Here is a 21,942-nt window from a genome sequence, read left to right as displayed (position 1 = left end):
ACGCGGATGGCAAGTGCAGATGATGCACTAGTCAGCATGACTGTCCCCCTTATCTGCCTGCTTCAGCAAACTTTGCAAGGGTTAAGGGATGATGTGGTGGAAGAGGTGGAGGATGAGGAGTCACCTTTTCCATCAGCTTCTGGAGAGTCAGCGCCACGTGGTTCCTCACAAAGGGGTACGCAGGGGCCAATTTGTGAGGAGGATAAGGAGGAGTCAATGGAGGAGGAAGAGCTCCGTCCAGAGGAGGGAGCGACACAATTGTCCAGTGGTCAGTGTGTACAGCGAGGGTGGGGTGATGACGAGCGGGCAGAGATCATGTCTCAAGCAGGGGACAGCGTTTCTGGGCCAGTTGGCACTCTGCAGCACATGGTGGATTTCATGCTGCAGTACCTGAGAAACGACCGCCGCATCGACCACATTCTCAACATGCCTGATTATTGGGTGTTCACCCTCCTCGATCCTCGCTACCGGGACAACGTCCAAAACCTCATCCCTGCGTTGACCCGGGAGCGTAAATTGCGGGAGTACCACGACACACTGGTGAATTCCATCATCTTCTCCTGTCCAACTGAGAGGAGTGCTGCTAGTGCTTTACAAAGCAGCTCAGTGCGTCGAGGCAGTGGGGGAGGCTCTGCCCAAAGAGCGAGCAGAAACAGTGCCTCTGCCCAAGGCAAGCCCAGTATGGCACAACTCTGGCACACTTTTGTGTGCCCGCCCCAAATGTCTACACCATCACCGGCGGCTCCAGTCAGCAGGAGGCAACGGTTCCGTCAGATGGTGACAGACTACATGGCTTGCCCTCTTACTGTACTCCCAGACGGCTCTTCCCCGTTCAAGTTTTGGGTCTCTAAGCTGGATACATGGCCAGAGCTAAGCCAGTATGCATTGGAGGTGCTGGCTTGCCCTGCGGCTAGTGTCTTATCGGAACGTGTCTTTAGTGCCGCAGGTTGTGTACTAACAGACCGTCGCATGCGACTATCCTCCGATAACGTTGACCGGCTTACTTTCCTGAAAATGAACCAGGCCTGGATCTCGCAGGAATTTGCCACTCCTCTGCCTGATTAAGTAATTGGGTGTCATCCAGGTCTCCTGCTGTGTTCATCTTTCTACCACCTGAACTGCTATTCCTGGGCTCCAACACCGCCAGTTGCGGCTCAGAAGTGCAGGCTGCACAGTAAAAACATACGACCCAGTGTTATTGGGTTTCAGTAACGTCAGCTGATCCCCAGCTGTGTAGCCGGCAATGTGTCCTGCGACCGCCACGCTGGCACAACAACCTAAATGTAAGGGAACCTGTCCCCCCCCCCCCCCGTCGTTTGTTACTGAAAGAGCCATCTTGTGCAGCAGTAATGCTGCACAAGGAAAAGGTAGCTCTTTTTTTTTAGCTCTTTGCACACGCAGAACTTAACACTTATAAAATGTGTTCACTGATACCGTTATACCGTCCCGGAGCTGGGACTTTCCTTTGTAATGTGACGCAGCACAGCCGTCATTCCTACCCCCTTGGTGCCATGCGCTGCCTCCTCAGCGTTGTTTTAAGCTGTCACGGAGCCTGCGCTGTTCTGTTATCCCTTGGGCATGCCCTATTTGCGCTGCCTGTCTTCTGACATAATTTGGTGTCAGGCTGGCTGCGCCTGTGCGGCCGCGCTGCCCGAAATCCCGCCTCGCAGTGTCTTCTGATTGAGTCACACTGCGGGCCTGGGATCCATGGGCATGCGCAGTGCATATCTTCCCCTCGGGCTCTCGCTCATTTCCCTCCGCCTTCTTTAGACTGTGCGCCGTCAGCTGATCCCTAGCATGCCACGGCCGTGACACCGCACAGTTTGAAGAAGAGGGAAGGAGGGGAGTGAGAGTCGAGGTTATGCACTGTGCATGCCCATGGTTCCAAGGCCCGCAGTGGGATTACGTTAGACGAGACTGCGAGGTGGGATCTGGAGCAGCGTGGACGCACAGGCACTGACAGCCTGACACCAAATTATGTCAGAAGACAGGCAGCGCTAATTGGGCATGGCCAAGGGCTAACAGAACAGCGCAGGCTCCGTGACAGCTTAAAACAACGCTGAGGAGGCAGCGCACGGCATCAAGGGGATAGGAATGACAGCTGTGCTGTGTCCCATTACGAAGGAAATTCGCACCTCCGGAACGGTTTAACGGTATAAAGGGACACATTTTTAGTGTTTACTTCGGTGTTTGCAAGGAGCATAATTAAAAGAGCAACCTTTTCCTTTTGCATCCTTAGTGCTGCACAAGATGGCTCTTTCAGCTACAAACGTCTTGGGGGGGGGGGGGGGTTAAAGGTTCCCTTTCAACTTGCTCCAATCAGGCTTCGGCCTACACTCTGTTCCTCTGCTACTCCTGCTGTCCCTGGGCTCTAACACCGCCAGTTGGTGCCTGGCAGTGCTGTGTGCACAGTCAACAGTCGCTCCTCTGTTATTGGGGTTCAGTAACGTCAGCTGATCCCCAGCTGTGTGTGCGGCAATACCTCCAATCTGCTCCTCCTGCTGTCCCTGGGCTCTAACACCGCCAGTTGGTGCCTGGCAGTGCTGTGTGCACAGTCAACAGTCGCTCCTCTGTTATTGGGGTTCAGTAACGTCAGCTGATCCCCAGCTGTGTGTGCGGCAATACCTCCAATCTGCTCCTCCTGCTGTCCCTGGGCTCTAACACCGCCAGTTGGTGCCTGGAAGTGCTGTGTGCACAGTCAACAGTCGCTCCTCTGTTATTGGGGTTCAGTAACGTCAGCTGATCCCCAGCTGTGTGTGCGGCAATACCTCCAATCTGCTCCTCCTGCTGTCCCTGGGCTCTAACACCGCCAGTTGGTGCCTGGAAGTGCTGTGTGCACAGTCAACAGTCGCTCCTCTGTTATTGGGGTTCAGTAACGTCAGCTGATCCCCAGCTGTGTGTGCGGCAATACCTCCAATCTGCTCCTCCTGCTGTCCCTGGGCTCTAACACCGCCAGTTGGTGCCTGGAAGTGCTGTGTGCACAGTTAACAGTCGCTCCTCTGTTATTGGGGTTCAGTAACGTCAGCTGATCCCCAGCTGTGTATCCGGCAACGTGTCATGCGACCGCCACGCTGGCACAACTAAAATGTAAGGGGACCTGTCCCCCCCCCTAGGCGTTTGTTACTGAAAGAGCCACCATGTGCAGCACTAATACTGCACAAGGGAAAGGTCGCTCTTGAAATTATGCTCCTTGCAAACGCTGAACTACACACTCATGTAATGTGTCCCCTCACACCGTCCAACCGTCCCGGAGGTGGGACTTTCCTTTGTAATGTGACGCAGCACAGCCGTCATTGCTACCCCCTTGGAACCGTGCGCTGCCTCCTTAGCGTTGTTTGATTCCGTCATGGACCCTGCGCTGTTATGTTATCCCTTGGCCATGCACAGTTTGCGCTGCCCGTCCTCTGACATCATTTGTTGTCGTCCTGGCTGCGCCTGTGCGTCCACGCTGCCCGAAATCACACCTCGCAGTGTCGTCTAATGTGATCCCACAGTGGGCCTGGTATCCATGGCCATGCGCAATGCATATACTAGCCTCTCACTCCCCTTCTTCACGCTTCTTCAGACTAGGCGGCGTCAGCTGATCCCTAATAGCATGCCACGGCCGTGACACCGCACAGTCTGAAGAAGCAGGAAGGAGGTGAGTGAGAGGAGATGATATGCACTGCGCATGTCCATGGATCCCTGGCCCGCAGTGGGACTACATTAGATGACACTGCAAGGTTGGATCTCGGGCAGCTTGGACGCACAGGCACTGCCAGCCTGACACCTACATGATGTCAGAAGACGGGCACCGCTAACTGTGCATGGCCAAGGGATAACATTACAGCGCGGGCTCCGTGACAGAACCAAACAACGTTGAGGAGGTGGCGCCCGGCACCAAGGGGGTTGGAATGACGGCTGTGCTGTGTCACATTACAAAGGAAAGTCCCACTTCCGGGATGGTTTGACGGTGTGAGGGGACACATTATATGAGTGTGTACTTCAGCGTTTGCAAGGAGCATAATTTTCGGAGCCACCATTTTCCATATGCAGTATTACTGCTGTACAAGATGGCTCTTTCAGCAACAAATGCCTGGGGGGGGGTTAAAGGTTCCCTTTCAACTTGCTCCACTGCAGGCTTCGGCCTACACTCTGCTCCTCTTTGATTCCCTGGGTTTCAACACTGTCAGTTGCCACCTGGAAGTGTTGTCTACACAGAAAAAGCACTAGGTGATGTGTCAGTGGGGTTCAGCACCGCCAGCTGTTCCCCTGCTGTGTAGTCGGCAACGTGTCCAGCACAAGCCACGCTGGCACAACAGAACAAAAGCTGCCACCAGTGCAGGCTTCGGCCTACACTCTGCTCCTCTCCTCCTCCTGCTGACCCTGGGCTCAAACACCGCTAGTTTTTGCCTGGAAGTGCTAGCTGCAAAGAGAAAAACACCAGCCAATGTGTTAGTGGGGTTCATGTTGTGAATTCTGTGGCTGAATTCACTCCTGTGGTCACAAGTGGTACTGCAGCTTCTGATCTTCCTCCCTCAGGTGTTCTGGTGAGCTCGTTAACTGCTTCATTACTTAACTCCGCCTGATGCTGCTATCCTTGCTCCTTGTCAATGTTTCAGTGTTGGATCTGAGCTTCTCCTGATTGTTCCTGTGACCTGCTGCTCTGTATAGCTAAGTGCTTTTTGCTTTTTTGTTGTTTTTTTTCTGTCCAGCTTGTCTTTTGTTTTGCTGGAAGCTCTGAGACGCAAAGGGTGTACCGCCGTGCCGTTAGTTCGGCACGGTGTTTTTTTTTTGCCCGCTTTGCGTGGTTTTGCTTTAGGGTTTTTTGTAGACTGCAAAGTTCGCTTTACTGTCCTCGCTCTGTCCTAGAATATCGGGCCCCACTTTGCTGAATCTATTTCATCCCTACGTTTTGTCTTTTCATCTTACTCACAGTCATTATATGTGGGGGGCTGCCTTTTCCTTTGGGGAATTTCTCTGGGGCAAGTCAGGCCTATTTTTCTATCTTCAGGCTAGCTAGTTTCTTAGGCTGTGCCGAGTTGCCTAGGTAGTTGTTAGGCGCAATCCACAGCCGCTTTTAGTTGTGTTTAGGATAGGATCAGGTGTGCAGTCTACAGAGTTTCCACGTCTCAGAGCTCGTTCTTGTATTTTTGGGTATTTGTCAGATCACTGTGTGCGCTCTGATCGCTAAGCACACTGTGTTTCTGGATTGCCTTCCTAACACCTGTCATTAGCAAACATAACAGTACAAGGAGCCCAACTAATGATTCTCAATAGAGGGAAAGAAAAAGTTCTGACATCATTTTTTTTTTTTCTGCTCTGTGTTCACTTTTTTTTTTTCCCCTAGACATTTGGGTGATTCTGGACACAGGTGTGGACATGGATATTCAGGGTCTGTGCTCTTCAATGGATAATCTCGTTATAAATGTACAAAAAATTCAAGATACTATTGATCAGAAATCTGTGTTAGAACCAAGAATTCCTATTCCTGATTTGTTTTTTGGAGATAGAACTAAGTTTCTAAGTTTCAAAAATAATTGTAAGCTATTTCTGGCCTTGAAACCTCATTCTTCTGGTAATCCTATTCAACAGGTTTTGATTATTATTTCTTTTTTGCGCGGCGACCCTCAAGACTGGGCATTTTCTCTTGCGCCAGGAGACCCTGCATTGAGTAGTGTCGATGCGTTTTTCCTGGCGCTCGGATTGCTGTACGATGAGCCTAATTCAGTGGATCAGGCTGAGAAAAATTTGCTGGCTTTGTGCCAGGGTCAGGATGATATAGAAGTATATTGTCAGAAATTTGGGAAATGGTCAGTACTCACTCAGTGGAATGAATCTGCGCTGGCAGCTTTGTTCAGAAAGGGTCTCTCTGAGGCTCTTAAGGATGTCATGGTGGGATTTCCTATGCCTGCTGGTTTGAATGAGTCTTTGTCTTTGGCCATTCAGATCGGTCGACGCTTGCGCGAGCGTAAATCTGTGCACCATTTGGCGGTACTGCCTGAGGTTAAACCTGAGCCTATGCAATGCGATAGGACTATGACTAGAGTTGAACGGCAGGAATACAGACGTCTGAATGGTCTGTGTTTCTACTGTGGTGATTCCACTCATGCTATTTCTGATTGTCCTAAACGCACTAAGCGGTCCGCTAGGTCTGCCGTCATTGGTACTGTACAGTCCAAATTCCTTCTGTCCATTACCTTGATATGCTCTTTGTCGTCGTTTTCTGTCATGGCGTTTGTGGATTCGGGCGCTGCCCTGAATCTGATGGATTTGGATTATGCTAAACGTTGTGGGTTTTTCTTGGAGCCTTTGCGGTGTCCTATTCCATTGAGAGGAATTGATGCTACACCTTTGGCCAAGAATAAACCTCAATACTGGGCCCAGCTGACCATGTGCATGGCTCCTGCACATCAGGAAGTTATTCGCTTTCTGGTGTTGCATAATCTGCATGATGTGGTCGTGTTGGGGTTGCCATGGCTACAAACCCATAATCCAGTATTGGATTGGAATTCCATGTCGGTATCCAGCTGGGGTTGTCAGGGGGTACATGGTGATGTTCCATTTTTGTCGATTTCGTCATCCACCCCTTCTGAGGTCCCAGAGTTCTTGTCTGATTATCAGGATGTATTTGAAGAGCCCAAGTCCGATGCTCTACCTCCGCATAGGGATTGTGATTGTGCTATCAATTTGATTCCTGGTAGTAAATTCCCTAAAGGTCGATTATTTAATTTATCCGTGCCCGAACACGCCGCTATGCGCAGTTATGTGAAGGAATCCCTGGAGAAGGGACATATTCGCCCATCGTCATCACCACTGGGAGCAGGGTTCTTCTTTGTAGCCAAGAAGGATGGTTCGCTGAGACCGTGTATTGATTACCGCCTTCTTAATAAGATCACTGTTAAATTTCAGTATCCCTTGCCATTGTTATCTGACTTGTTTGCTCGGATTAAGGGGGCTAGTTGGTTCACTAAGATAGATCTTCGTGGTGCGTATAATCTGGTGAGAATCAGGCAAGGAGATGAATGGAAAACTGCATTCAATACGCCCGAGGGTCATTTTGAGTATCTAGTGATGCCGTTCGGACTTGCCAATGCTCCATCTGTGTTTCAGTCTTTTATGCATGACATCTTCCGTGAGTATCTGGATAAATTCCTGATTGTTTACTTGGATGACATTTTGATCTTCTCAGATGATTGGGAGTCTCATGTGAAGCAGGTCAGAATGGTTTTTCAGGTCCTGCGTGCTAACTCTTTGTTTGTAAAGGGATCAAAGTGTCTCTTCGGTGTGAAGAAAGTTTCATTTTTGGGGTTCATTTTTACCCCTTCTACTATCGAGATGGATCCAGTTAAGGTCCAAGCCATCCAGGATTGGATTCAGCCGACATCTCTGAAAAGTCTGCAAAAGTTCCTGGGCTTTGCTAATTTTTATCGTCGCTTCATCTGTAATTTTTCTAGCATTGCCAAACCATTGACCGATTTGACCAAGAAGGGTGCTGATTTGGTTAATTGGTCTTCTGCTGCTGTGGAAGCTTTTCAGGAGTTGAAGCGTCGTTTTTGTTCTGCCCCTGTGTTGTGTCAGCCAGATGTTTCTCTTCCGTTCCAGGTCGAGGTTGATGCTTCTGAGATTGGAGCAGGGGCGGTTTTGTCACAGAGAGGTTCTGATTGCTCAGTGATGAAACCATGTGCTTTCTTTTCCAGGAAGTTTTCGCCCGCTGAGCGTAATTATGATGTGGGCAATCGAGAGTTGCTGGCCATGAAGTGGGCATTCGAGGAGTGGCGTCATTGGCTTGAAGGAGCTAAGCATCGCGTGGTGGTATTGACTGATCATAAGAACTTGACTTATCTCGAGTCTGCCAAGCGCTTGAATCCTAGACAGGCCCGTTGGTCGTTATTTTTTGCCCGCTTCGACTTTGTGATTTCGTACCTTCCGGGCTCTAAAAATGTGAAGGCGGATGCTCTGTCTAGGAGTTTTGTGCCCGACTCTCCGGGTTTATCTGAGCCAGCGGGTATCCTCAAGGAAGGAGTCATTGTGTCTGCCATCTCCCCTGATTTGCGTCGGGTGCTTCAAAAATTTCAGGCAAATAAACCTGATCGTTGTCCAGCAGAGAAACTGTTCGTCCCTGATAGGTGGACTAATAAACTTATCTCTGAACTTCATTGTTCGGTGTTGGCTGGTCATCCTGGAATCTTTGGTACCAGAGAGTTAGTGGCTAGATCCTTCTGGTGGCCATCTCTGTCACGGGATGTACGTACTTTTGTGCAGTCCTGTGGGATTTGTGCTAGGGCTAAGCCCTGCTGTTCTCGTGCCAGTGGGTTGCTTTTGCCCTTGCCGGTCCCAAAGAGGCCTTGGACACATATTTCGATGGATTTCATTTCTGACCTTCCCGTTTCTCAAAAGATGTCAGTCATTTGGGTGGTCTGTGATCGCTTTTCTAAAATGGTCCATCTGGTGCCCTTGGCTAAATTGCCTTCCTCCTCTGATTTGGTACCTTTGTTCTTTCAGCATGTGGTTCGGTTGCATGGCATTCGTGAGAATATTGTTTCTGACAGAGGTTCCCAGTTTGTTTCAAGGTTTTGGCGAGCCTTTTGTGGTAGGATGGGCATTGACCTATCCTTTTCCTCGGCTTTCCATCCTCAGACTAATGGCCAGACCGAACGAACCAATCAGACCTTGGAAACATATCTGAGATGTTTTGTTTCTGCAGACCAGGATGATTGGGTGTCCTTTTTGCCGTTGGCTGAGTTCGCCCTTAATAATCGGGCCAGCTCGGCTACCTTGGTTTCTCCATTTTTTTGCAATTCTGGGTTCCATCCTCGTTTCTCTTCAGGACAGGTTGAGTCTTCGGACTGTCCTGGTGTGGATTCTGTGGTGGATAGGTTGCAGCAGATCTGGACTCAGGTAGTGGACAATTTGATCTTGTCCCAGGAGAAAGCTCAACTTTTCGCTAATCGCAGACGCCGTGTGGGTCCCCGACTTCGTGTTGGGGATCTGGTTTGGTTATCTTCTCGTCATATTCCTATGAAGGTTTCCTCTCCTAAATTTAAACCTCGTTTTATTGGTCCGTATAGGATTTCTGAGGTTCTCAATCCTGTGTCTTTTCGTTTGACCCTCCCAGACTCCTTTTCCATACATAATGTATTCCATAGGTCGTTGTTGCGGAGATACGTGGCACCTATGGTTCCATCTATTGACCCTCCTGCCCTGGTTTTGGTGGAGGGGGAATTGGAGTATATTGTGGAGAAGATTTTGGATTCTCGTGTTTCTAGACGGAAACTCCAGTATCTGGTTAAATGGAAGGGTTATGCTCAGGAAGATAATTCCTGGGTTTTTGCCTCTGATGTTCATGCTTCCGATCTTGTTCGTGCCTTTCATGCGGCTCATCCTGGTCGGCCTGGGGGCTCTGGTGAGGGTTCGGTGACCCCTCCTCAAGGGGGGGGTACTGTTGTGAATTCTGTGGCTGAATTCACTCCTGTGGTCACAAGTGGTACTGCAGCTTCTGAGCTTCCTCCCTCAGGTGTTCTGGTGAGCTCGTTAACTGCTTCATTACTTAACTCCGCCTGATGCTGCTATCCTTGCTCCTTGTCAATGTTTCAGTGTTGGATCTGAGCTTCTCCTGATTGTTCCTGTGACCTGCTGCTCTGTATAGCTAAGTGCTTTTTGCTTTTTTGTTGCTTTTTTTCTGTCCAGCTTGTCTTTTGTTTTGCTGGAAGCTCTGAGACGCAAAGGGTGTACCGCCGTGCCGTTAGTTCGGCACGGTGGTTTTTTTTTGCCCCCTTTGCGTGGTTTTGCTTTAGGGTTTTTTGTAGACTGCAAAGTTCGCTTTACTGTCCTCGCTCTGTCCTAGAATATCGGGCCCCACTTTGCTGAATCTATTTCATCCCTACGTTTTGTCTTTTCATCTTACTCACAGTCATTATATGTGGGGGGCTACCTTTTCCTTTGGGGAATTTCTCTGGGGCAAGTCAGGCCTATTTTTCTATCTTCAGGCTAGCTAGTTTCTTAGGCTGTGCCGAGTTGCCTAGGTAGTTGTTAGGCGCAATCCACAGCCGCTTTTAGTTGTGTTTAGGATAGGATCAGGTGTGCAGTCTACAGAGTTTCCACGTCTCAGAGCTCGTTCTTGTATTTTTGGGTATTTGTCAGATCACTGTGTGCGCTCTGATCGCTAAGCACACTGTGTTTCTGGATTGCCTTCCTAACACCTGTCATTAGCAAACATAACAGGTTCAGCAACGCCAGCTGTTCCCCTGCTGTGTAGCCGGCAACGTGACCTGCAAACGCCACGCAGGCACATGAACTGAAATTAAAGGGAACCTGGCCCCACTCCCCCAGGTGTTTCTATGTATAACAGCCACCTAGTACAGCAGTACTGCTGCATTTGTACAAGGTGGCTGACTTTTTCTCCTTGCCCACGTGGAACTCAACACGTACAAAATGTGTCTCATTGAGACCATTCCACTGTCCCTGAGGTGTGACTTTCCTTTCTAATGATACGCAGCACCCCCCTTGGTAGCGTTTCCCGTCTTTTGTCATCATGGTTAGCTGGCTGCGCCTGTGCATCCGCCCTGCTAGAAACAACGCCCCTCGTTGTCATATTTATTTTGTCAGCGAGGGTGTGGTTTATGGGCACGAGCAGTGCATATGTTCGCCTGTCTTAACTCATCTCCTTCGCCTTCTTCAGACTGTGCGGCCTCCTGGCCGTGGTAGGCGATAAGGGATCAGCTGAGGCCGCCCAGTCTGGAGCAGGTGTAAGGACATGTGTGAGCGGCAAACCTATTTACTGCACAAGGCCACGAATCCCAGCCACGCAGTGTGATTTTTTGAAAACACACTGTGGGTCTGGGATTCATGTCCATCGCTAACCGCAACGGCCGACATGAAATGAGGTCAGAAGACAGGAAGCGCTCACAGCGCATGGCCAAGGGATCACAATAGCGCAGACTCCTGTACAGCAAATAACAACGCTCAGGAATCTGCGCCCAGTACCTAGGTGTAAATTTTGACACCTGTGCTGCGTCTCCTTAAAAAGACAAGTCACGCCTCCACAACTGTTTGACAGTATAATGGGCTAAATAGTGTACGTGTTTTATTCAGCGTGTGCAAGGAGCAAACCAAATAGAGCAACCTTTTACATGTGCAGCATTAATGCTGCACAAGGTGTGGCTCTTGTACCTTGCAACACCTGAGGGGGGTTAAAGGTAACCTTTGAAATTGGTTCAACTAGGCTTCGGCCTACACTCTGCTCCTCTCCTGCTGACCCTGGGCTCAAACACCGCTAGTTTTTGCCCGGAACTGCTAGCTGCACAGAGAAAAACACCAGTCAATGTGTTAGTGGGGTTCAGCACCGCCAGCTGTTCCTCTGCTGTGTAGTCGGCATCGTGTCCAGCACAAGCCACGCTGGCACAACTGACCAAAAGCTGCCACCAGTGCAGGCTTCGGCCTACACTCTGCTCCTCTCCTCCTCCTGCTGACCCTGGGCTCAAACACCGCCAGTTTCTGCCCGGAAGTGCTAGCTGCACAGAGAAAAACACCAGCCAATGTGTTAGTGGGGTTCAGCACCGCCAGCTGTTCCCCCGCTGTGTAGCCGGCATCGTGTCCAGCACAAGCCACGCTGGCACAACTGACCAAAAGCTGCCACCAGTGCAGGCTTCGGCCTACACATTGCTCCTCTCCTCCTCCTGCTGACCCTGGGCTCTAACACCGCAAGTTTTTGCCCGGACATGCGAGCTGCACAGAGAAAAACACCAGTCAATGTGTCAGTGGGGTTCAGCAACGCCAGCTGTTCCCCTGCTGTGTAGCTTGCAACATGACCTGCAAACGCCACGCAGGCACATGAACTGAAATTGAAGGGTTTCTATGTAAAACCGCCACCTTGCACAGCAGTACTGCTGCATTTGTACAAGGTGGCTGACTTTTTCTCCTTGCCCACGTGGAACTCAACACGTACAAAATATGTCTCATTGAGACCATTCCACTGTCCCTGAGGTGTGACTTTCCTTTCTAATGATACGCAGCACCACCCTTGTTAGCGCTGCCCGTCTTTTGACATCATTGGTTAGCTGGCTGCGCCTGTGCGTCTGCCCTGCTCGAAACAACGCCCCTCGGTGTCTTATTTTTTTGGACAGCGAGGGTGTGATTGATGGGCATGTGCAGTGCATATGTTTGCCTGTGTTCACTCATCTCCTTCCGCCTTCTTCAGACTGGGTGTCCTCATGGCCGCGGCAGGCGATAAGGGATCAGATGAGGCCGCCCAGTCTGAAGCAGGTGTAAGGACATGTGTGAGCGTCAAACATATTTACTGAACAAGGCCACGAATCCCAGCCACGCAGTGTGATTTTTTGAAAACACACTGTGGGTCTGGGATTCATGTCCATCGCTAACCGTAACGGCCGACATGAAATGAGGTCAGAAGACAGGAAGCGCTCACAGCGCATGGCCAAGGGATCACAATAGCGCAGACTCCTGTACAGCAAATAACAACGCTCAGGAATCTGCGCACAGCAGCTAGGTGTAAATTTTGACACCTGTGCTGCATCTCCTTAAAAAGACAAGTCACGCCTCCACAACTGTTTGACAGTATAATGGGCTAAATAGTGTACGTGTTTTATTCAGCGTGTGCAAGGAGCAAAATTAAATAGAGCAACCTTTGACTTGTGCATCATTAATGCTGTTCAAGGTGTGGCTCTTGTACCTTGCAACACCTGAGGGGGGGGTTAAAGGTAACCTTTGAAATTGGTTCAACTAGGCTTCGGCCTACACTCTGCTCCTCTCCTCCTCCTGCTGACCCTGGGCTCAAACACCGCTAGTTTTTGCCCGGAACTGCTAGCTGCACAGAGAAAAACACCAGTCAATGTGTTAGTGGGGTTCAGCAACGCCAGCTGTTGCCCTGCTGTGTAGTCGGCATCGTGTCCAGCACAAGCCACGCTGGCACAACTGACCAAAAGCTGCCACCAGTGCAGGCTTCGGCCTACACTTTGCTCCTCTCCTCCTCCTGCTGACCCTGGGCTCAAACAACGCCAGTTTCTGCCCGGACATGCTAGCTGCACAGAGAAAAACACCAGCCAATGTGTTAGTGGGGTTCAGCACCGCCAGCTGTTCCCCTGCTGTGTAGTCGGCATCGTGTCCAGCACAAGCCACGCTGGCACAACTGACCAAAAGCTGCCACCAGTGCAGGCTTCGGCCTACACTTTGCTCCTCTCCTCCTCCTGCTGACCCTGGGCTCAAACAACGCCAGTTTCTGCCCGGACATGCTAGCTGCACAGAGAAAAACACCAGCCAATGTGTTAGTGGGGTTCAGCACCGCCAGCTGTTCCCCTGCTGTGTAGCTGGCAACGTGTCCTGCAAACGCCACGCAGGCACATGAACTGAAATTGAAGGGAGCCTGACCCCCACCCTCCCAGGTGTTTCTATGTATAACAGCCACCTTGTACAGCAGTACTGCTGCATTTGTACAAGGTGGCTGACTTTTTCTCCTTGCCCACGTGGAACTCAACAAGTACAAAATGTGTCTCATTACAGACCATTACAATGTCCCTGAGGTGTGACTTTCCTTTTTAATGACACGCAGCACCCCCATTGTTAGCGCTGCCCGTCTCCTGACATCATTGGTTGGCTGGCTGTGCCTGTGCGTCCCCCCTGCCCGACACAACGCCCCCCCGTTGTCTCATATATTTTGACTGCGAGGGTGTGATTGATGGGCACGAGCAGTGCATATGTTCGCCTGTCTTCACTCCCCTCCTTCCGCCTTCTTCTGACTGTGCGGCCTCATGGCCGCGGCATGCGATAAGGGATCAGCTGAGGCCGCCCAGTCTGAAGCAGGTGTAAGGACATGTGTGAGCGGCGAACATATTTACTGCACAAGGCCACGAATCCCAGCACCGCAGTGTGACTTTAGGAAAAGCCACTGTGGGTCTGGGATTTATGGCCATCGTTAACCGCATCGGCCAACATGAAATGAGGTCATGAGACGGCCTGCACTAACAGGGTATTGCCAAGGGATAACACAAGAGCGCAGTTTCCTGTACTGCAAATAACAACGGTAAGGAATCTGCGCCCAGCACCTAGGTGTAAATTTGTACACCTGTGCTGCGTCTCCTTAAAAAGACTAGTAGTCATGCCTCCACTACTGTTTGACAGTATAATGGGCTAAATAGTGTACGTGTTTAATTCAGCGTGTGCAAGGAGCAAAATTAAATAGAGCAACCTTTGACTTGTGCATCATTAATGCTGTTCAAGGTGTGGCTCTTGTACCTTGCAACACCTGAGGGGGGGGGTTAAAGGTAACCTTTGAAATTGGTTCAACTAGGCTTCGGCCTACACTCTGCTCCTCTCCTCCTCCTGCTGACCCTGGGCTCAAACACCGCTAGTTTTTGCCCGGAACTGCTAGCTGCACAGAGAAAAACACCAGTCAATGTGTTAGTGGGGTTCAGCAACGCCAGCTGTTCCCCTGCTGTGTAGTCGGCAACGTGTCCAGCACAAGCCACGCTGGCACAACAGAACAAAAGCTGCCACCAGTGCAGGCTTCGGCCTACACTTTGCTCCTCTCCTCCTCCTGCTGACCCTGGGCTCAAACAACGCCAGTTTCTGCCCGGACATGCTAGCTGCACAGAGAAAAACACCAGCCAATGTGTTAGTGGGGTTCAGCACCGCCAGCTGTTCCCCTGCTGTGTAGTCGGCATCGTGTCCAGCACAAGCCACGCTGGCACAACTGACCAAAAGCTGCCACCAGTGCAGGCTTCGGCCTACACTTTGCTCCTCTCCTCCTCCTGCTGACCCTGGGCTCAAACAACGCCAGTTTCTGCCCGGACATGCTAGCTGCACAGAGAAAAACACCAGCCAATGTGTTAGTGGGGTTCAGCACCGCCAGCTGTTCCCCTGCTGTGTAGTCGGCATCGTGTCCAGCACAAGCCACGCTGGCACAACTGACCAAAAGCTGCCACCAGTGCAGGCTTCGGCCTACACTTTGCTCCTCTCCTCCTCCTGCTGACCCTGGGCTCAAACAACGCCAGTTTCTGCCCGGACATGCTAGCTGCACAGAGAAAAACACCAGCCAATGTGTTAGTGGGGTTCAGCACCGCCAGCTGTTCCCCTGCTGTGTAGCTGGCAACGTGTCCTGCAAACGCCACGCAGGCACATGAACTGAAATTGAAGGGAGCCTGCCCCCCACCCTCCCAGGTGTTTCTATGTATAACAGCCACCTTGTACAGCAGTACTGCTGCATTTGTACAAGGTGGCTGACTTTTTCTCCTTGCCCACGTGGAACTCAACAAGTACAAAATGTGTCTCATTACAGACCATTACAATGTCCCTGAGGTGTGACTTTCCTTTTTAATGACACGCAGCACCCCCATTGTTAGCGCTGCCCGTCTCCTGACATCATTGGTTGGCTGGCTGTGCCTGTGCGTCCCCCCTGCCCGACACAACGCCCCCCCGTTGTCTCATATATTTTGACTGCGAGGGTGTGATTGATGGGCACGAGCAGTGCATATGTTCGCCTGTCTTCACTCCCCTCCTTCCGCCTTCTTCTGACTGTGCGGCCTCATGGCCGCGGCCTGCGATAAGGGATCAGCTGAGGCCGCCCAGTCTGAAGCAGGTGTAAGGACATGTGTGAGCGGCAAACATATTTACTGCACAAGGCCACGAATCCCAGCACCGCAGTGTGACTTTAGGAAAAGCCACTGTGGGTCTGGGATTTATGGCCATCGTTAACCGCACCGGCCAACATGAAATGAGGTCATGAGACGGCCTGCACTAACAGGGTATTGCCAAGGGATAACACAAGAGCGCAGTTTCCTGTACTGCAAATAACAACGGTAAGGAATCTGCGCCCAGCACCTAGGTGTAAATTTGTACACCTGTGCTGCGTCTCCTTAAAAAGACTAGTAGTCACGCCTCCACTACTGTTTGACAGTATAATGGGCTAAATAGTGTACGTGTTTAATTCAGCGTGTGCAAGGAGCAAAATTAAATAGAGCAACCTTTGACTTGTGCATCATTAATGCTGTTCAAGGTGTGGCTCTTGTACCTTGCAACACCTGAGGGGGGGGTTAAAGGTAACCTTTGAAATTGGTTCAACTAGGCTTCGGCCTACACTCTGCTCCTCTCCTCCTCCTGCTGACCCTGGGCTCAAACACCGCTAGTTTTTGCCCGGAACTGCTAGCTGCACAGAGAAAAACACCAGTCAATGTGTTAGTGGGGTTCAGCAACGCCAGCTGTTCCCCTGCTGTGTAGTCGGCAACGTGTCCAGCACAAGCCACGCTGGCACAACAGAACAAAAGCTGCCACCAGTGCAGGCTTCGGCCTACACTTTGCTCCTCTCCTCCTCCTGCTGACCCTGGGCTCAAACAACGCCAGTTTCTGCCCGGACATGCTAGCTGCACAGAGAAAAACACCAGCCAATGTGTTAGTGGGGTTCAGCACCGCCAGCTGTTCCCCTGCTGTGTAGTCGGCAACGTGTCCAGCACAAGCCACGCTGGCACAACCGACCAAAAGCTGCCACCAGTGCAGGCTTCGGCCTACACTTTGCTCCTCTCCTCCTCCTGCTGACCCTGGGCTCAAACAACGCCAGTTTCTGCCCGGACATGCTAGCTGCACAGAGAAAAACACCAGCCAATGTGTTAGTGGGGTTCAGCACCGCCAGCTGTTCCCCTGCTGTGTAGCTGGCAACGTGTCCTGCAAATGCCACGCAGGCAAATGAACTGAAATTGAAGGGAGCCTGCCCCCCACCCCCAGGTGTTTCTATGTATAACAGCCACCTTGTACAGCAGTACTGCTGCATTTGTACAAGGTGGCTGACTTTTTGTCCTTGCCCACGTAGAACTCAAAACGTACAAAATGTGTCTCATTGAGACCATTCCACTGTCCCTGAGGTGTGACTTTCCTGGTGTGACTTTCCTTTCTAATGATACGCAGCACCCCCCTTGGTAGCGCTTCCCGTCTTCTGACATCATTGGTTGGCTTGTTGCGCCTGTGCGTCCGCCCTGCCTGAAACAATGCTCCTCGTTGTCTTATTTTGACTGCGAGGGTGTGATTGATGGGCACGAGCAGTGCATATCTTCACCTGTCTTAACTCATCTCCTTCCGCCTTCTTCAGACTGTGCAGCCTCATGGCCGCGGCATGCGAGAAGGGATCAGCAGAGGCCGCCCAGTCTGAAGCAGGTGTAAGGACGTGTGTGAGCGGCCAAAATATTTACTGCTCAAGGCCACGAATCACAGCACCGCAGTGTGACTTTATGAAAAGGCACTGTGGGTCTGGGATTTATGGCCATCGTTAAGCGCACCGGCCAACATGAAATGAGGTCATAAGACGGGCAGCTCTAACAGGGCATTGCCAAGGGATAACACAAGAGCGCAGACTCCTGTACAGCAAATAACAACGCTCAGGAAGCTGTGCCAAGCACCAAGGCGTTATTTGGGACACCTGTGCTGCGTCTCCTTAAAAAGCCAAGTCACGCATCCACTACAGTTTGACTGTAGAATGGGCTAAATTGTGTACGTCTTTCATTCAGCATGTGCAAGTAGACAAATTAATAGAGCAACCTTTCACTTGTGCAGCAATAATACTGCACAAGGTGTGTCTCTTGTACTTTGTAACACCTGAGGGGGGTTAAAGGTTTCCTTTGAAATTGGTTCAAATTGGCTTCGGCCTACACTCTGCTCCTCTCCTCCTCCTCCTGCTTCAACACGGGCTCTAACATCGCTAGTTTTTGACCGCAAGTGCTAGCTGCACAGAGAAAAACACACGCCATTGTGTTAGTGGGGTTCAGCAACGCCAGCTGTTCCCCCACTGTGTAGCCGGCAAAGTGTCCTGCAAACGCAACGCAGACACAAAGCTGCCTCCAGTGCAGGCTTCGGCCTACACTCTGCTCCCCCTGCTTACCCTTAGCTCCAACACCGCTAGTTGGGGCTCTAGGAAGACAATCTTTAATAGGCAACGCATCTGGGTTCCAGCACCGCCAGCTGGTTCTCGGCAGTGTTCTTGTCACAGGTACTCCCTCGTGCCAAGCCAGGTTTCAGCACCGTCAGCTGTTTCCGGGTTGTGTCAAGCTCACTGAGACGCCTATGCGTGCCCCGTCGTGGTGCGGTCGGGTTAGCCAACTCCAGGGTGCCTCCAGTTTAGGAGCTTCCTATGTGGGCTGCGTGAACTGGTAGTCAAGGCTGGTTCTGTAGTGCCAGTAGGCCCAGCTCCCCCTGTAGGACTGTTGGGGTTTGGTAACTGCGGCTGCCTCGCGGCCTAGCTGTTCTCTCCTCTCCTGTGGGCCTTGGGGTCCACCACCTGGTTCCAGCACCGTCAGCTGGTTCCGGGCCGAGCCTTTGGCTTAGGTGCCTCCTCCTGGGTATCCGAGTTTCGCCAACGTCAGGCGGTCCTTGGTAGTGCTTTTAAGCACGGGCACCTACAGCTTAGTAACCGGGTTCCAGCACCGCCAGCTGGTCCTCGGTCGTGCCATTGGCTCTTGCACACTGGGGCAACGCATCTGGGTTCCAGCACCGCCAGCTGGTTCTCGGCAGTGTTCTTGTCACAGGTACTCCCTCGTGCCAAGCCTGGTTTCAGCACCGTCAGCTGTTTCCGGGTTGTGTCAAGCTCACTGAGACGCCTATGCTTGCCCCGTCGTGGTGCGGTCGGGGTTAGCCAACTCCAGGGTGCCTCCAGTTTAGGAGCTTCCTATGTGGGCTGCGTGAACTGGTAGTCAAGGCTGGTTCTGTAGTGCCAGTAGGCCCAGCTCCCCCTGTAGGACTGTTGGGGTTCGGTAACTGCGGCTGCCTCGCGGCCTAGCTGTTCTCTCCTCTCCTGTGGGCCTTGGGGTCCACCACCTGGTTCCAGCACCGTCAGCTGGTTCCGGGCCGAGCCTTTGGCTTAGGTGCCTCCTCCTGGGTATCCGAGTTCCGCCAACGTCAGGCGGTCCTTGGTAGTGCTTTTAAGCGCGGGCACCTACAGCTTAGTAACCGGGTTCCAGCACCGCCAGCTGGTCCTCGGTCGTGCCATTGGCTCTTGCACACTGGGGCAACGCATCTGGGTTCCAGCACCGCCAGCTGGTTCTCGGCAGTGTTCTTGTCACAGGTACTCCCTCGTGCCAAGCCTGGTTTCAGCACCGTCAGCTGTTTCCGTGTTGTGTCAAGCTCACTGAGACGCCTATGCTTGCCCCGTCGTGGTGCGGTCGGGTTAGCCAACTCCAGGGTGCCTCCAGTTTAGGAGCTTCCTATGTGGGCTGCGTGAACTGGTAGTCAAGGCTGGTTCTGTAGTGCCAGTAGGCCCAGCTCCCCCTGTAGGACTGTTGGGGTTTGGTAACTGCGGCTGCCTCGCGGCCTAGCTGTTCTCTCCTCTCCTGTGGGCCTTCGGGTCCACCACCTGGTTCCAGCACCGTCAGCTGGTTCTCGGCAGTGTCTTTTGCTCTTGTACCTTCTGCTCCCCATCCTGGTTCCAGTACCGTCAGCTGGTTCCGGGCAGAGCCTTTGGCTTAGGTGCCTCCTTCTGGGTATCCAAGTTCCACCAACGTCAGGTGGTCCTTGGTAGTGCTTTCAGGCACGGGTACCTCCTGCTTAGTAACCGGGTTCCAGTAACGTCAGCTGGTCCTCGGTAGTTCCATTGGCTCTTGGACCTTCGGCTACCCATCCGGGTTCCAGTACCGTCAGCTGGTTCTCGGCAGTGTCTTTTGCTCTTGTACCTTCTGCTCCCCATCCTGGTTCCAGTAACGTCAGCTGGTTCCAGGCAGAGCCTTTGGCTTAGGTGCCTCCTTCTGGGTATCCGAGTTCCGCCAACGCCAGGCGGTCCTTGGTAGTGCTTTTTAGCACGGGTACCTCCTGCTTAGTAACCGGGTTCCAGTAACGTCAGCTGGTCCTCGGTAGTACCATAGGCTCTTGAACCTTTGGGTAGCCATCCGAGTTCCAGTTCCATCAGCTGGTTCTTGGCATTTTCTCAGCCTTCTTGTACCTTCTGCTACATTTCCAAGTTTAAGACCCTAAAGTCGACGACCCGGAAGACCACCCTGATGACGACGACCCGGAAGACCACCCCGATGACGACGACGACGACCCGGAAGACCACCCCGATGACGACGACGGCGGAGACGACGACGGCTGAGACGACGACGGCGGAGATGACGACACTGGAGACGACGACCCTGGAGACGACGACATGGAAGACCGAGAAGCAGAAGAACAAGAGGCTGCAGAACAAAGAGCAGAAGAACATTAAGCATAAGACTTAATATCAGAGCAAAAGATATTATCTAAATTATATGCAGAAGAAGACTAAGCAGTGTATGGGGGTGAGTCCGTTCCTCCTCGTGGTGCCCCTGGATAAAGCCTGATGCTGCAGGCCAAACTGAACGCGGACAAATGTAACTTTTGTGACTGGCAGAACGGAAGGTGTAATCTTCCAACTTTTATAGATAACAACTACGGGAATGCCTGTCACAAATGAGAATATGATGAAGAAGTAGAATAGGAAGAATAATAACAGTGGAATAAAAAGAATATGTAGAATAGGAAGAATAATAATAGTTGAATAAAATGAATATGAAGAATGTAATAAAAAAAAAAAATAGGTAGAAGATGAAGAAGAAGATGAATAAGGTGAAGAAGAAGTTGATGTCAAAGATGCTGATGATGATGAAGATGAAAGTGTGGGAAAAGTAAAAAAAAAAAAGAAAAAAAAGAAGGGGAAGGGCGTGGAATAGTGAAACATCAATATCTGACAAAATAAAAAAAAATTTACATACTCAATATCTTTTTCACTCCGAACGTCTTTAAAAAAAACAAAAACATGCTATTCTATTTGATTGGGCTAAACCTCATTGCCTTTAATGTCTCCGCCACCTCCCACAATACATCCTACATTATTCTTAGTTGTTTTCCTTGATGTAGAATGAACCTACAAGGAAAGAAAGGGTTTATTTTAATTCCGATATTTTGGTCCCATTGACTTGCATTGGGATCGGGTATCGGTATCGGCGATATCCGATATTTTTTGAATATCGGCCGATCCCAACCGATACCGATACTTTCCGATATCGGAAGGTATCGCTCAACACTAGTTATGATCCCTACCCCTAACCCTACCCCTAACCCTAACTATTTCTGTTTATAGTGGGTTTTTTACTTTATTTTGATGATTGGCAGCTGTCACACATTTCTCAGCATGCGTTTAAAAAATGCAAACGCATGAAAAAACGCATGTAAACGCGTCAAAACGCAGCGTTTTTTCACCACATGCAAAAACGCATGCGTCAAAAAAACGCAGCGTTTGCACGCGTTTACATGCGTTTTTTCACCATGCGTTTTTTTGCATTTTTTACCGCAAAAACGCACCCAAAAAAACGCAAATGTGAAACCAGCCTTACACTGCAACTTTGCTTGCCCAAAAGAAGCATAGCAAGGAGTCAATAGCAACAGCAGGCACAGTAGGCACGACTAAGACTGCAATAACGAAAGATCAATGCATCACACTGAAACAACTCCATCGCCTAGTCTGCCCAGTCTACAACTGGGGTGCAAAAGTCATTGGAGATCCATGACTTGTCCATCTTAATGAAAGATAGGCGGTCTACACATTCAGGGGACAGCCGAATGCGCTCATCCCTCAGGACACCACCAACAGCGCTGAACACACATTGTGAGAGAACGCTTGCTGCCGGGCATGACAAAGCCTCCAAGGCATGAGAGGTGAACTCAGGCCACTCGTCCATTCTTGAAGACCAAAATGCAAAAGGGTCCAACGCCCTCCCGACATTGATCTTGAGCTTGAGATACTCCTTCACCATCCTGTCCAGTCATTTAGAATGTGCCAGACTTGTACTCTGTCCTGATGGTGCATAGGCTGGTCTAAAAAATGTGTGAAATAACTCACAGAAATTGCTTATGCCACTTACAATGCTGCTGCTAATGTTTTTGCATTGACGACAAGACAATCCCGGGGTTTGGAAGTTTATAACTGCGATGCACACTGTGTGCCTCACTGATGTCTTG

This window comes from Ranitomeya imitator, chromosome 6 (assembly GCF_032444005.1).
Source record: "Ranitomeya imitator isolate aRanImi1 chromosome 6, aRanImi1.pri, whole genome shotgun sequence".
Classification (NCBI taxonomy): domain Eukaryota; kingdom Metazoa; phylum Chordata; class Amphibia; order Anura; family Dendrobatidae; genus Ranitomeya; species Ranitomeya imitator.
This window is presented reverse-complemented; position numbering follows the sequence as displayed.